The sequence below is a fragment of the Cyanistes caeruleus genome, chromosome 6 (genome assembly GCF_971803275.1).
Source record: "Cyanistes caeruleus chromosome 6, bCyaCae1.hap1.1, whole genome shotgun sequence".
Classification (NCBI taxonomy): Eukaryota; Metazoa; Chordata; class Aves; order Passeriformes; family Paridae; genus Cyanistes; species Cyanistes caeruleus.
The window spans coordinates 67,252,203-67,265,206 of NC_141706.1; the positions used below are offsets into that span (position 1 = coordinate 67,252,203).

The window sequence follows — 13,004 nt, forward strand, 5'->3', positions numbered from 1 at the left end:
CAAGGAAAAACTCATTTTCCCCGGGAATAATTTCCAGCTTTTCTCTTTCCCTGCTGAACGACCCCCAATCTTCTGGTGAACCCCGCTCCTGGCAGCACAAATCCTTTTAAAAACGGAGCTTGCCCAGATTGTGCACAAGCTCATTCCTGCTGCCTTCCCAGAACCGTTTGTCCCAGAGCACTCCGGAGCAGGTATTCCTGGAGAAGAATTTGCAGAGCTCGAGCTTCCCTAATTTATTCCCGACTCCCACCCCGCCAAGGTAACAAAAGCTGGCACCGAAGGCACAACAACAGTTGCTAAATGACAAGATGGAGCAGCCCACACGGAGCACGGAGGGAGAAGCACAGATGGCAGGGAAGGGCTTGCAGGAGGCAGCGGGAACGCGGTCGGAATGCAAATCCCATCGAAACATTCCGGGAAATAATTTGTCCAGGAATGAAAAAAAAAAAAAAAAAAAAGGCGGTTTGGTTTTAGAGCTCTGGAAGTGTTTTATGTTCCCACCTCGCAGACTGAGCACGAAAATGGGAGAGGTCACAGCTGTGCCCTGAGGGATGGGAATAAACTATTTATTTTGGGAATAAATCCTGATTATAATCTGGGAGATAAGGCTGACTTTTCTGGAGGAAGAGCCAGGCGGAATAAATTGTTTTTTCATATTTCATGGAGAACCTGGAACATTTGGTGCTTCATGGACACAAACACTGCTCTGATTCTGCAGTGGGATAGGGAAGGGAAGGTGCGGGAAGGGAAGGTGCGGGAAGGTGTGGGAAGGTGCGGGAAGGGAAGGTAAGGAAAGGGAAAGGAAAGGGAAAGGAAAGGGAAAGGAAAGGGAAAGGAAAGGGAAAGGAAAGGGAAAGGAAAGGGAAAGGAAAGGGAAAGGAAAGGGAAAGGAAAGGGAAAGGAAAGGGAAAGGAAAGGGAAAGGAAAGGGAAAGGAAAGCAAAGCTCAGGGGAACCCTTCTCCTTCTCCACATTCCCTGACAGGAGGGTGCAGCCAGGTGGGATTGGGCTCTGCTCCCAAAGAACAAGGATAAGAGGAAATAGTGAAACATTTGGGAATCAGGAACTCTCTGTTTCTTAGGAACACACAAAAGATTGTAAAAACCCACCAAATTAAACATTTATTTTCTCCTAAATTAATTAATCCTATATAATGGCCATCATTGAACAACCTTCTGATGATTTTTACTTTCTTTTATTCTGCAGCAGACTCTCAAAATTTTAGTCACATCTGAAATTAATTTTCACCTCAGAGATTTTTTTTTTTTTTAAGTTACAAATAACTCATTGAAACAGATTGAAAAATCCCACTTGGACCGAAATTTTCTAGCTCTTCAATGGAAAATGAAACTTTATTGATAAAAGCATTTCATTTGGAAAGAACATTTGGAAAACCAAGGCATAAAACAGAAAATTATGAGTCTTTCTTAAGTGTGGATATTTTAGTTGGTTTTTTTACAATTTTTCTTTAGGGATTTTATTGTCAAATTCAAAAGTGCTTTCAGAATTGCTTTTCCTGGCTTGGAAGTAGCTGCCAAAAAAAAAAATTAAAGGAATATAATTGAAAACAAACCCCCATTTTCCTTGCTTCCAGGTGAACCTCACAAATGAATTCCTGAAATTCTCCTTTCCCCCTCCCTTCCCCTTTCTGTGCCTTCCTTTAAAGGGAGCAAAAATTCCATTAAAGGGAACTCATCAACCAGGGTAATTAATTAATTGGTCCTTCCTGAGCCTCCTTTTATCCAGGCTGAGCCCCTTTCCCAGCTCCCTCAGCTGCTCCTGGGGCTCCAAACCCTTCCCAGCTCCATTCTCGTTTCCGGACATGCTCCAGCCCTGTATTTCTTGTCATGAGATGCCACCGAGTCACATCCTTGGACATTTTTAATGTCATTCCCCAGGAAAGAAGCATCCACAGGTTTGAGACTGTCCATGATGGAAGAAGAGATCAGGAATGACGGTCTGGGAGTGCTCCTTGATGCAATTTGACATCCAGAGAGCTGGGCCGGATCACTCCAGCTGGGAATGTGGCCTGAGGGCCTTGGTAGCAATATTTGGATTCTCACTTCTTGTGGATATCACAAAGAACATCCAACAGAACTGAGAAGCTGCCCCTGGATCCCTGGAATGTCCAAGGCCAGGTTGGACACTGGGGCTTGGAGCCACTTGGGATAGTGGAAGGTGTCCCCGGATGGAAGTGGATGGGATTTAAGGCCCTTCCAGCCCAAACCATTCCACGATTTTTCTCACATCCATAAAGGTGGTTGTTTTAGAAGCTCTGTTAGCTCCAGATCCAACTTAATTTAAAACCTAAATTCCACTTGAAAACACCACTCCGGAATTGAAATCCAGATTATTTTATTTTTTCCCCTCAGCAACCCAACTACAAACAGGCCTCAAGTGCTTTCAGAAGATTCCTGCAAAGCTTCTGCTCATCCTGGAGCGTGCTTGGCAATTCTGCAGGAGCAGAGACCTCCTCCTTGTCCAGGGATATAAATAGAGCCTCTCCTGCACGGGATGAATGCGGAATATTTACCTTCCCGAAATAGTGGCTCCAGAAAAGGGAAGGTCCAGGCTCGGGACCAAAATGCTCAGTGTGAGTGTCACAAATCCAGGATTCCAGGAATCCTGCCAGGGATGAGGTGTGAATCCCGATCCCTACACTTACAATGGAAAAGGGAATACGTTGGATTCCAGATAGATTTTAGGGATAGTGACGGCCCTTGACTGCTCAGAGATGGGGACCGGAGAAATGATTGATAAACCTGAAGGATGAATTTGTTCCTGTTGCCTCTGAATTTGCATATTTTTATTCTGGGATGATGAAGAGCCAAATGCAGCAAATTTAGTGCTCCCTCCATGCTTGTAACTCGTTTAAGGAAGAGGGAAAGTTGGGAATGTCCTCATGCTCTGAATCCAAGCAGGATTTTGTGTATTTGCCGTATTTAAAGATGGGCCTTTTTTGCACTTCCACAGGAGCCCGGGATGATCCTTTGGAGGTTATCTATGATTTCAGAGAGAGGAGGGAGCGAGGTGCATCCTCACCTTCATGTTACATCACAGCTCCTTATTCCTCGGGAATACCAGGAATTCCTGGACCTCAGGCTCCTCTGCCACTGCTTTTCCTTGCTACAGTTCCTGACTTGTGGGGCTTTTATGGAAATGACTTTGAAAGTCGTTGATGTCTGGCTTTGCGATCAGAAGGAATTTTTTCCTTGGGTTTACATCCTTTCCATGCTGTTGCATCAGGAGAAGGTCATGGAGTTATAAAATCCCACAATTCCAGAATGGCTTGGGTTGGAAGGAAGCTTAAATCCCAATCCCATCCCTGCCATGGCAGGACACCTCCCACTGTCCCAGGCTGCTCCAGCCCCAATGTCCAACCTTGGGCACTTCCAGGGATCCAGGGGCAGCCACAGCTGCTCTGGGAATTCTCTTCCAGGACCTCCCCACCCATCCCAGCCAGGAATTCCTTATATCCTTATATTCCAATATCCCATCTAACCCTGACCCTCCATCGATTTAAAACCATTTCCCCTTCTCCTGGCACTCCATGTGCTTTCCCAAGCTTCCAAAATTTCTTTCCAACTTCCTTGTACTCCTTTAGGCGCTGGAAAGGGCTCTAAGTTCTCCTGGGCTGATTCTTCTCCAGGCTGAAATGAATAAATCATAATTATTACCAGTCATCATTCAAATAAATCCATTTATTTTTTCCGCTTTGTAGGAATGTGAGCTCTCACTGCTTATCCCTGATCCACAGCATTCAGGACTGCTTTGAATAATGGAAGAAGGAGCCAGACCCAGGAGATTTTCCAGCAGGAGAACAGGAGAGAAGATCCAGAGGCTGCACAAATCCCTGGGAAAGGGCTATGGAGAGTCTGAGAGCGAGGTGGTGAGAGCCCTCTTGGCACTGATTTATCATTCCAAACAAGTGGCATCCCATCATCAGCTCCGAGTGGAATGAGAGCTCGGGAGCAGTGCCAAAGCATCCTGGATATGTTTCAACTTGAGTTTGCTCCTGTTTTTTAGGAGAAGGATGCTTGTGAATTAATAACCTGACAGGGTTTTTTTTTCCTTCCTTCAGCAGATGTCCAGAAAGGCAGAAGATCTGGAGGGGAGGAGGGAATATGGGCATGGAAAAGGAATGAGGGGAACGGGCCGAAGCTGGTTTTATTTGATAATTTCCCAAAGATCCATTTCTTTTTGTGGGATTGGTGGAAATTAATGAATGTATTGGTGAGCAGCAACCCTGGAGAGGCCTTGGCTTGGGAGGGTGACAAATAAACCAGAGTTTGGCTCATCAGAACCAAAATGAGGAGTCAGTTTGAATCCCAGACTGATTTAAGGGAAGGGACCTTAAATCCCATCCCATCCCATCCCATCCCATCCCATCCCATCCCATCCCATCCCATCCCATCCCATCCCATCCCATCCCATCCCATCCCATCCCATCCCCTTCCGTAAGCAGCACCACCTCCCACTGTCCCAGGTTGCTCCAAGCCCCAGTGTCCAACCTTGGGCACTTACAGGGATCCAGGGGTAGCCACAGCTGCTTTGGAAATTCTATTCCAGCCCCTCCCTACCCTCCAAGCCAGGAATTCCTTCCCAAAATCCAACCCAAATTTCCACTCTGTCCGTCTGAACCCATTCCCCCTCATGCTGTCTCTCCAGTTCCTGATGGAACAGTCGCCCTTCAGTTCCCAATGGAACAGTCACTCTCCAGTTCTCTGGAGCCCCTTTGGGTACTGGAATGTGCTGGGAAGGTTGTCCACACAACCTTCTCCTCTCCAGGCTGGACATTCCCAGCTCTCCCAGCCTTTCTCCATAGGGAAAGTCCTCCAGTCCCTTTATCAGCTCCGTGGCCTCCTCTGGGCTTGCTCCAAGGATTCCAAGTCCTTCTTTTCTTGGGGGCGCCACACCTGTGAACAACATTCCAGGTAGGATCTCTGGAGAGCTTTTGTGTGCCTATTCCATGGCACTGACGGTTTGAAGCACTAACCTGGGAATTTCTTCCAGTATCCCCTGCAACATTCCAGTGCAGCAATTTTTCCAGTCTGTACAACATCCCAGGGGATCCCTCTATCAACATTTATCCCGTTTTTTTCCCGGTGTCCCACTTCCAGCAGCCTGCAAATGCAGTGCTGATGTCTCCACAGTGCTCTCCCTTGGATCACTCTGAAAATTCCCCCTCAAAATCCCCAGGAAGCCCCACAGGAATCACGGATGGCAAAGCTTTGTGCACATGTAGAGATATTGCTCTAAAAACCGCTTCGCTCCAAGGAATTTCCTACAGAGAAGCAGCAGCTCATTCCCAGAAGGAATTTTCTCTTGCAAGGCAACCTAAACACTCACTTCCAACAGGCATTTTCCTCGGAATAGAGACACATCCAAACCACTGATGGTTCATCTGGGAGAGGGAAAAGGGCTTTCATTTAATTTATTTCCTGCACCAACCATTTTCTCCAGACAAAATAACCTGAAGAATTATTCACTGGACTACATAAAGAGAGGATATATGCAGGATGTATTTTTCCTCCTTTTTATCTGTTTTTGGTTTTTTTTTTTTTCTTTTTTTGGAAGTTAAAATTGTAGGATTTTAAAATTCTGGAGAAGAGTGTCGGGCTGCGACCCAGAGCTTGGTTTTCATGGGAATTTCGTGGTGGGTGTTGCTCTCTGGGTTCTTCTTCCAAACCACGGAAGAGGAACTGGGCCCAGGACACAAATCCTGGATCCTCTCCCGCCAGTTCAGGAGGTCTCAGTTCCAGCTCGTTGTTCCTAAAAGGAGGAGGTGAGGGATAAGTGGTTTAAGATGGAAGAGGGTGGATTTAGGTGGGATATTGGGAAGGAATTCCTAGCTGGGAGGTTGGGGTGGCCCTGGAACAGAATTCCCAGAGGAACTGTGGCTGCCCCTGGATCCCTGGAAGGATCTGGGATAGTGGAAGGTGTTCCTGCCATGGCAGGGATGGAATGGGATGGCTTTAAGGTCCCTTCCACCATTCCAGAATCCCATGATCAGGATGGTGTCCCACCCTTTGATCCCTTCATCCAGAGGGATGGTGGCCAGGGGCACATTTGGATCTCCAGTGCCCCAAGCAGCAGCTGAATGGAATGATCATGGATTCTGTTACTTCCTAATGGCAGAAATTCCAGATGGGGATGGAGGGACATCACGGACTGCTCCGGCATCACATGGATTCACATTCCACAAACCCTTAGAAACAGGGACTGAGCAACTGGGAAATCATGGAATGGTGGTTTGGGATGGGAAGTACCTCAAGGATGATCCCATTCCAACACCTTCCACTGTCCCAGGTTGCCCCAAGCCCCATCCAACCTGGCCTTGGACACTTCCAGGGATCCAGGGGCAGCCACAGCTTCTCTAAACTCAGTTTTATATTTTATAATCTTCCTTTTTTATATAAAAGATTTTTATAATATTTCTCAGTTTTATATATTTATAATCTTCCTTCCCCATGGCAGACTTTTATCCCAAAGCCCCTTCCAGCAACCCCCAAATCAAGCAGGTGCGATCAAACCCAGGGATATTCCATCATTTATTCCCAGCCCACGGGAATATTGACTTCCCTGCTAAATATTCCACATCCCACACCTCAGATGAGATCCTAAGTTCACAAAATTAAAATTTTATGGAAGTATCTCCAGACATTCCTTTAAATTAATATTATGCATCACCAGGATCCAGCTCAGCCCTTGAGGTTGTTTGGTCCAAATCCTTCAGTCCAAGGCTGGGTTTGACAATCCTGGATTTTTTCTTTCAACTTTAAGGATTCTTTGATCCTATCATTTCTTTTCCGGGAATTCTGGCAGAGAGGAAACCATGGGAATTTTGGAATCCTGTGACAAAATGACAGTCAGCCTGGGAAAGCTGGGAATATCCCTGCAGAGGGATGTGGCTGGAATATGTGTGCTGTTGGAATTTGAATCCTCAAATCCTTTATTGCATTTTTTGAGGCTCTTTAGGAGCAGGGAAAGGGAGAGGGGTTTTATATTTTAGGCTGTCTTAAGCTAAGAGTAAAATATATTTAGGTTGGTATTTTCCCTTGGATTTTACTGGGATAATGACAATTCCAATGCCTGGATATATTGCAACCCAACCTCCCCTAATGCTGAAATTCTTGTAAGAGTCATAGCTAAAGAAGAATTTATAAAATTTATTTTAAATGTGATTTTTTTTTTTTTTTTTTTTTTTGTGCCAGACAGAAAGGTTGAGTTTGTCCTTGGGCATTTTTCCTCCGCTTTCCAGACACTCAGGTGATTATGGCAATAGTCCTGCAGGAAAACTTGGAATTATTTTAGTTTTGCTTTAAAATAATTGGATAAAAATGAGCTTGGCTTAGAGTTAGAGAATTCCAGATGGGTTTGGGTTGGGAGGGAGATTAAATTTATTTAGATTTATCCCATTCCAGCCCTGCCATGGGCAGGGGCACTTTTCACTATCCCAGTGTCCAACATGGCCTTGGGCAATTCCAGGGATCCAGGGGAAGCCACAGCTCCTCTGGGAATTCCATCCCACCCCCTCCCCACCTTCCCAAACAGGAATTCTTTCCTAATATCCCATCTAACCCTTCCCTCTCTCATTTCAAAGCCATTCCCTGTGTCCTGTCCCTCCATTCTTTGGAAATCCTCTCTCCATTTCCCCGAAGCCCCTTCAGGCACTGGAATGTCACCATGAGGTCACTCCAGAGCTCCTCCAGCTAAAAAAATCCCAATTCTCTTCTCTGAATTTAAACCCCCAAATTGGGATATAAATAAATGCTTTTTTCTGCACTGTAAAAGTTGGAAAATTATTTGTCTAAATCATGGCCAGGGCCTGACTTTTTATGTCTTTTCCAATTAAGTAATTAACTTGTGCTGGCCTGGCCTCTCCGACCTCGCTCCCTGCTCAGAGGATCAATACCTGATCCTGCTCTGTGCATCCACATTTCACACCTATAAATTAGGGAATTATTAATTAAAGTGCATCCTGGAATGCACAAGGAGCCTTTAATTCAGCAACAGTTTCAAACAGAAAAGATTGGGAGTCAAAACACAGATTTTAAAATGAATTTGGCCTTTAGGCTCCATATTTATTGTCGGTCAGACCCATGAAAAGCTCAAGAGCAAAATTTAGAGGCTTAGATCAGTTCATTATTAGAAATATTTGTCATCAGAACATGAGCTGGACAAGCTTTTAACTTCCAAATGAGGAACCATCCGGTTAAAACAGGAGCAAATAAATGATGGAATTCCAAAACACGTTGTTGCTGCTTCTGGAACAACGAGTCCAGCAGCAAATTCCTGCTCCCAAATTATCTTTATTTTTAGGCAGAGGGGTTCAGAAAAGGAAGAAATCCCTTAGTTTGGAAATAGGGAAGGATGGAAATTGCACTGGATGGGAAAAATGTGTGCTGGTTCCAGCAGGAATTTTGCACACACCCTTTTCTTTCAGGAAGAATGGATTTCCATCCAAAGATGGAATGTTTCTCATGGCATTGTGGGATACAACCAATTCCCTGTCAGTTCCCAACTGGATCAGCTCCAAGGAGGAAAATTAATTCCAGCTTAGCCAAAACCAGGACAGGTATAAAGGAATTTAAATTACCTGGATAATTCCAAGGTTTGGATCCATCTATAAAAGGGTTTGGGAAGTCTCAGATCTCAGTTTGCAACCTGGAGATTTTTGAGCAGGAGTTACAGATATTTCTGGAATGGCAGCCTGGATCCATCTTTTTCCATCAGGATGTACAGATATTTCTGGAATGACAGGTGATACAGAGCTCTGGTACAATCAGCATCCAGGGTGGATATCAGAAATCAGGGAACAAACAGAGCTAAATCCACAATCCCATGATTATTAATAAAAACACCCAATATGAAACCCCAGATTTTAATAGGAATGGACGTGATTCCCATGGGAATAATGGTGATGAGGGAAATAAAGCTTCAATAACTGAGCAGCACTGATTTATTACGCTTATTTTATGCTTTTTGCTCTTGTTTTTGCAATTTCTGGGGGGTTTGCACACACAGAACGCAGCCCATTGTTCACTGCTGCCCTGCCCAACTAATTATGCTTAATTTTGGCACTTCCTCGTGCTTTAATTAAGAACTGTTTGCATTTCCAGAGCATGCACAGAGGCAAAGTTTGCCTTTTTAATTAAAAGCACAAAGCAAACGAAGATGTTGTGGGAGGAATGGGAATGAAGCTCCAATGAACAGGGAAGGGCGGGGATGAAGTTCAGCCCCGGTGAACTTTAATGCCAATGGTGCAAAATGCAACTAATTAGGCAAGAATTGATTGTTCGCATGGAGAGGCAGCTACAACCTTATTTGTAATCCTGACAGGGCAGGAGAATCGCTCCTCTCATTCCCGGCAGCCGCTGGAATTCGGGATTGAGCAAAGCCAAACTGCCCCTTTGTGATGGAAATTGACGGTGGAACACGGACAGCACCTCCGTTCACGAGGAAAAATTGGATTTTACAGGATATTCACCAGGAGCAAACATTCCAAGGGGGTTGAATACCCCTGAGATATATTTAAGGAGCACACTCAGTGCCTGTGGAACTCAATGAAAATTTTGGGATGGTGTAGTGGCCTTTCCAGCAATTTTGGGAGTTAATCTGTCTCATAGGATTATAAAATAATCAACAGCTTTTTAAACAAAAAAAGACCTTGCAGGGATATGGAAATAAAACCTGGGATAAAGTGTCCCTGCCAATGGCAGGGGTTTTAAGGTCCCTTCCAACCCAAACCAATCTGGAATTCCCTGATTTCCAGGCTGTGGTGTCTGAATCCATCAGGATAAACTTTTCCATAATGTCTCTACTGCTCGTTCTTAGCAACTGCTGCCAAATGCAAATATCAAAGAATTTGCAAATATTTGCTTGATTTGAGACCGCAAATCCTCACACCAGGCTCCCTTGGGATTTTTGGGAAGTTTGGAATATTCTTGTTGTTGACAGAAATTGAAAACTTTTCCCTGCAGTGGGAAAAGGGCCTCAAGTTCCACCAGGGGAGGTTTCGATTGGATATTGGGGAAAATTTCCTCATGGGAAGGTTTGTCCAGCCCAGGAAGTGGTGGAGTCCCCATCCCTGGAGGGATTTAAAATCCATGTGGGTGTGGCTTCCAAACAGCTTTTGGTCCTTGCCATGGCCTTTCCTCTCCCATGTCAGTGGTGGGAAGCAGCCCCCGCTGGAGATGGTTTTCCCATTCCTGGTGCTTCTTCCAGGCAAAACGAGGTATGTGCCAGTAAAATGATGATCCCTCATAATTCCTGTTATGTCATTCCAGATTTTTAAACAAAAATATTGGAAATTACTTCGAGGATCATCCCTTGGGCAGGGAGATGTTTCCTTCATTGCCTGTAGAGGTGATCCTTGGATCACTGCACTCAGGAAACCTTGGCAAGCTGAAGGATGAACCATTTCCAGAATCTCCAGGCCCAAGCTTTTACTTTGGAATGATGCAGGGATGTTCTTCCTTGCTGTGCTGAAATTCCCAGGGAAGAACTTCCAAGGACTTGCCTGGAGGCTCTTGGCACATCCTGGTGGGTGGAGACCTGTCCCCTCCTGGTGGCCCAGCACTGCCATTTGACTCCCTTCGGGATTTTGTTGAGGACGCACAACAGGGAGAAGTTTCTGGTTGATTTTATTTTTATTTATCTTTATTTTGCCCTCTCCTCTGTCTTTGTAGCTTGGTGACTTCCAAAACACCCCCTCAGGCAGCAATTCCCCAAGGAATCAGCTCTGGGATCAAACCCTTCCTTGTTTTTGTGGGGGCAAAGTAATTTAAAGCCCTTTCCAAGGAATTTTAGTGGCACCAGACACCAAACTGGTCCCCACCTGGTGGTGGTGGCCACCAGGCCAAAAGGTGGTGGCCACCAGACCAAAGATTGGTGATGGCCACCAGATTGAAGATAGGTGATGGCCACCAGAATGAAGATTGGTGGTGGCCACCAGACCAAAGATTGGTGGTGGCCACCAGGCCAAAGATTGGTGGTGGCCACTAGGCCAAAGATTGGTGGTGATGGCCACCAGGCCGAAGGGTGGTGGTGGCCACTGGTCATCCCCACCCCTGGCCACAAGACACCGAAGACCCTGAGGTTTGGTGGACGGTATTCCCGCGCCACTGTTGGTCTTGGAGGCCTCATCAGCGACCTGGAATATGGAAAGTGTCCTAAACCACGTCAGGGTTTGGAATGAGATGGTCTCTTAGGTCCCTTCCAGCATTCCCAAAGCAGTCTGGGAATCCGGGATAAAAGCAGGAATGTTTCATCTTGGATTACACCAAAAGAAACCCTTCCCAAACTGTGTCTGCTGCTCCAGGGATGGGTTTGGGGCGGTTTTGTCCATATGAGGAATGCAAGGAATGCTGAAAATGAATTAATAGGATCAATCAATAGGGTTCCTTCATTTGGCTTTGGCTAATACGTCATTAATTAAAGGGATGAGTTAATGGCAGCACCTTCTCTTCTTCCTGAATCCATTTCTGACCACAGAGCTGCTTGAAGTGGGAATTTTCTTCATGGAACTGGATAAAACTTCAGGCCAAACCCTTCTACACATTCCAAGGCATTAACAAGGCAATTAGCATCAATCTATTTGCTTATCCGTGCATTCCTGATCTTTCCATTCCTAATATCCTTTTAATTTCTTTCCCAACCTTCATTTGTCTCCAGCTCATCCTCTTGTTCCCTGACAATAATTCCCGGGGTTCCAAATCCTATCCCTGCTTTGGCCTCATCCAGGTATTGACATTTTCCTTCCCTTTTCCATTATTAAACACCTAGAACCAAGGACTCAGGTCTTCCATGGGATGCACTGGCAAGAGCTGCTTCATTCCAGCTGGATTTGGGATTGGGATCCCGGCCCATCTGTGGAAAAAATTTCTTATGGAATAGCATCCTCCAAAGCTCACACATTGGAGGATATTGCGTCTTGTCTCTCCTAAAATCTCCTTTTTCCTTGGGAGTGACCTCATCCCATGGCGGGATAATATGGAATGTTAATGAGGCAGCAATGGGAATAAAGTGTCCCCGGGATGATTGAAATCCCAAACAGTTCTTCCCTCTCCAAAAGCCTCTTAAGCAGAGCTCCCTTTGATGATGGACTGCTCATTCCCTTATTAAACATTTATTGTTTCCTCAATAAAAGTCATCTTGGATGTTTTCAATTATTAATATAAATCAGACATCGAATGGGAAACTGCAGCCATCTCATTTTCCTGTTTTGTTTTGGGTTTTTTTTCCATTTGTCTTCTTTCTTATTCCACAATTGCAAGAGCAGACTGGATAAAACCCATTTGGAATCACTGTAAAACAAATAAAGCTGGAGCGAGAAAAGCCAAATTTTGATCTGGATCCGTGTCAGGAGGAAAAAAGAGTAAATTAAAACTCCTTGGAAACCAGGAATGTTCCCAAAATTGTGGTGGGGTATTGTTGGTTTGGTGTCCCCAGCTTGGAAATCAGGAAAAATTGAAGCTGGAATGGGAAAGAGAAGTGGATCAATATTTATGGGATCCCAGCGGGAGTTTTGGGGTTCAAAGCTCTGAAATAACCATGGATTAACCCCATTCCAGGTCCCATTGTGGTGATCATGGACACTTTGGATTGGTTTGGTCCCCAGGGATTAGGGAGGGATATTTTTAATATCAATTTAATTGTTGAAGTAGCTGTACAACTCTTGCTCCTGGGACAGTCTGGGTTTTTAGGAATCTTCTCCATCCGTGTTATCCACGACATCCTCAAAGGCTGAAGCCCCCTGTTCCTGGTACAACATCAACTGAACTCAAGTTATAATCTCCAGATTTCCCTCACTCCTAAACCTTTCAGTTTTATTGGAATGTTTTCAGATCCTTTTCCTAGATCAAACTGTTATTTGGGAGTTTGGAAAGATCTCCTCCTCCAAATCCAGCCAGGATAAAAGTGTTTCACATTTACCTATGAGAGAGCTGGAGAGGGATTTTGGATCAGGGCAGGATTGATGGGATAAAGGGGAATGATTTTCCC

The 13,004-nt window shown here is 45.1% G+C and overlaps 1 long non-coding RNA gene across 1 annotated transcript; it reads left to right on the forward strand.

The window, feature by feature from the left end:
* Nucleotides 1-1,760: 1,760 nt before the first annotated feature.
* On the forward strand, nucleotides 1,761-8,297 carry LOC147652806 (uncharacterized). The gene is made up of 2 exons (XR_015287929.1): nucleotides 1,761-1,914; nucleotides 3,721-8,297. It is a non-coding gene; the product is annotated as an uncharacterized LOC147652806 (long non-coding RNA).
* Nucleotides 8,298-13,004: the final 4,707 nt, after the last annotated feature.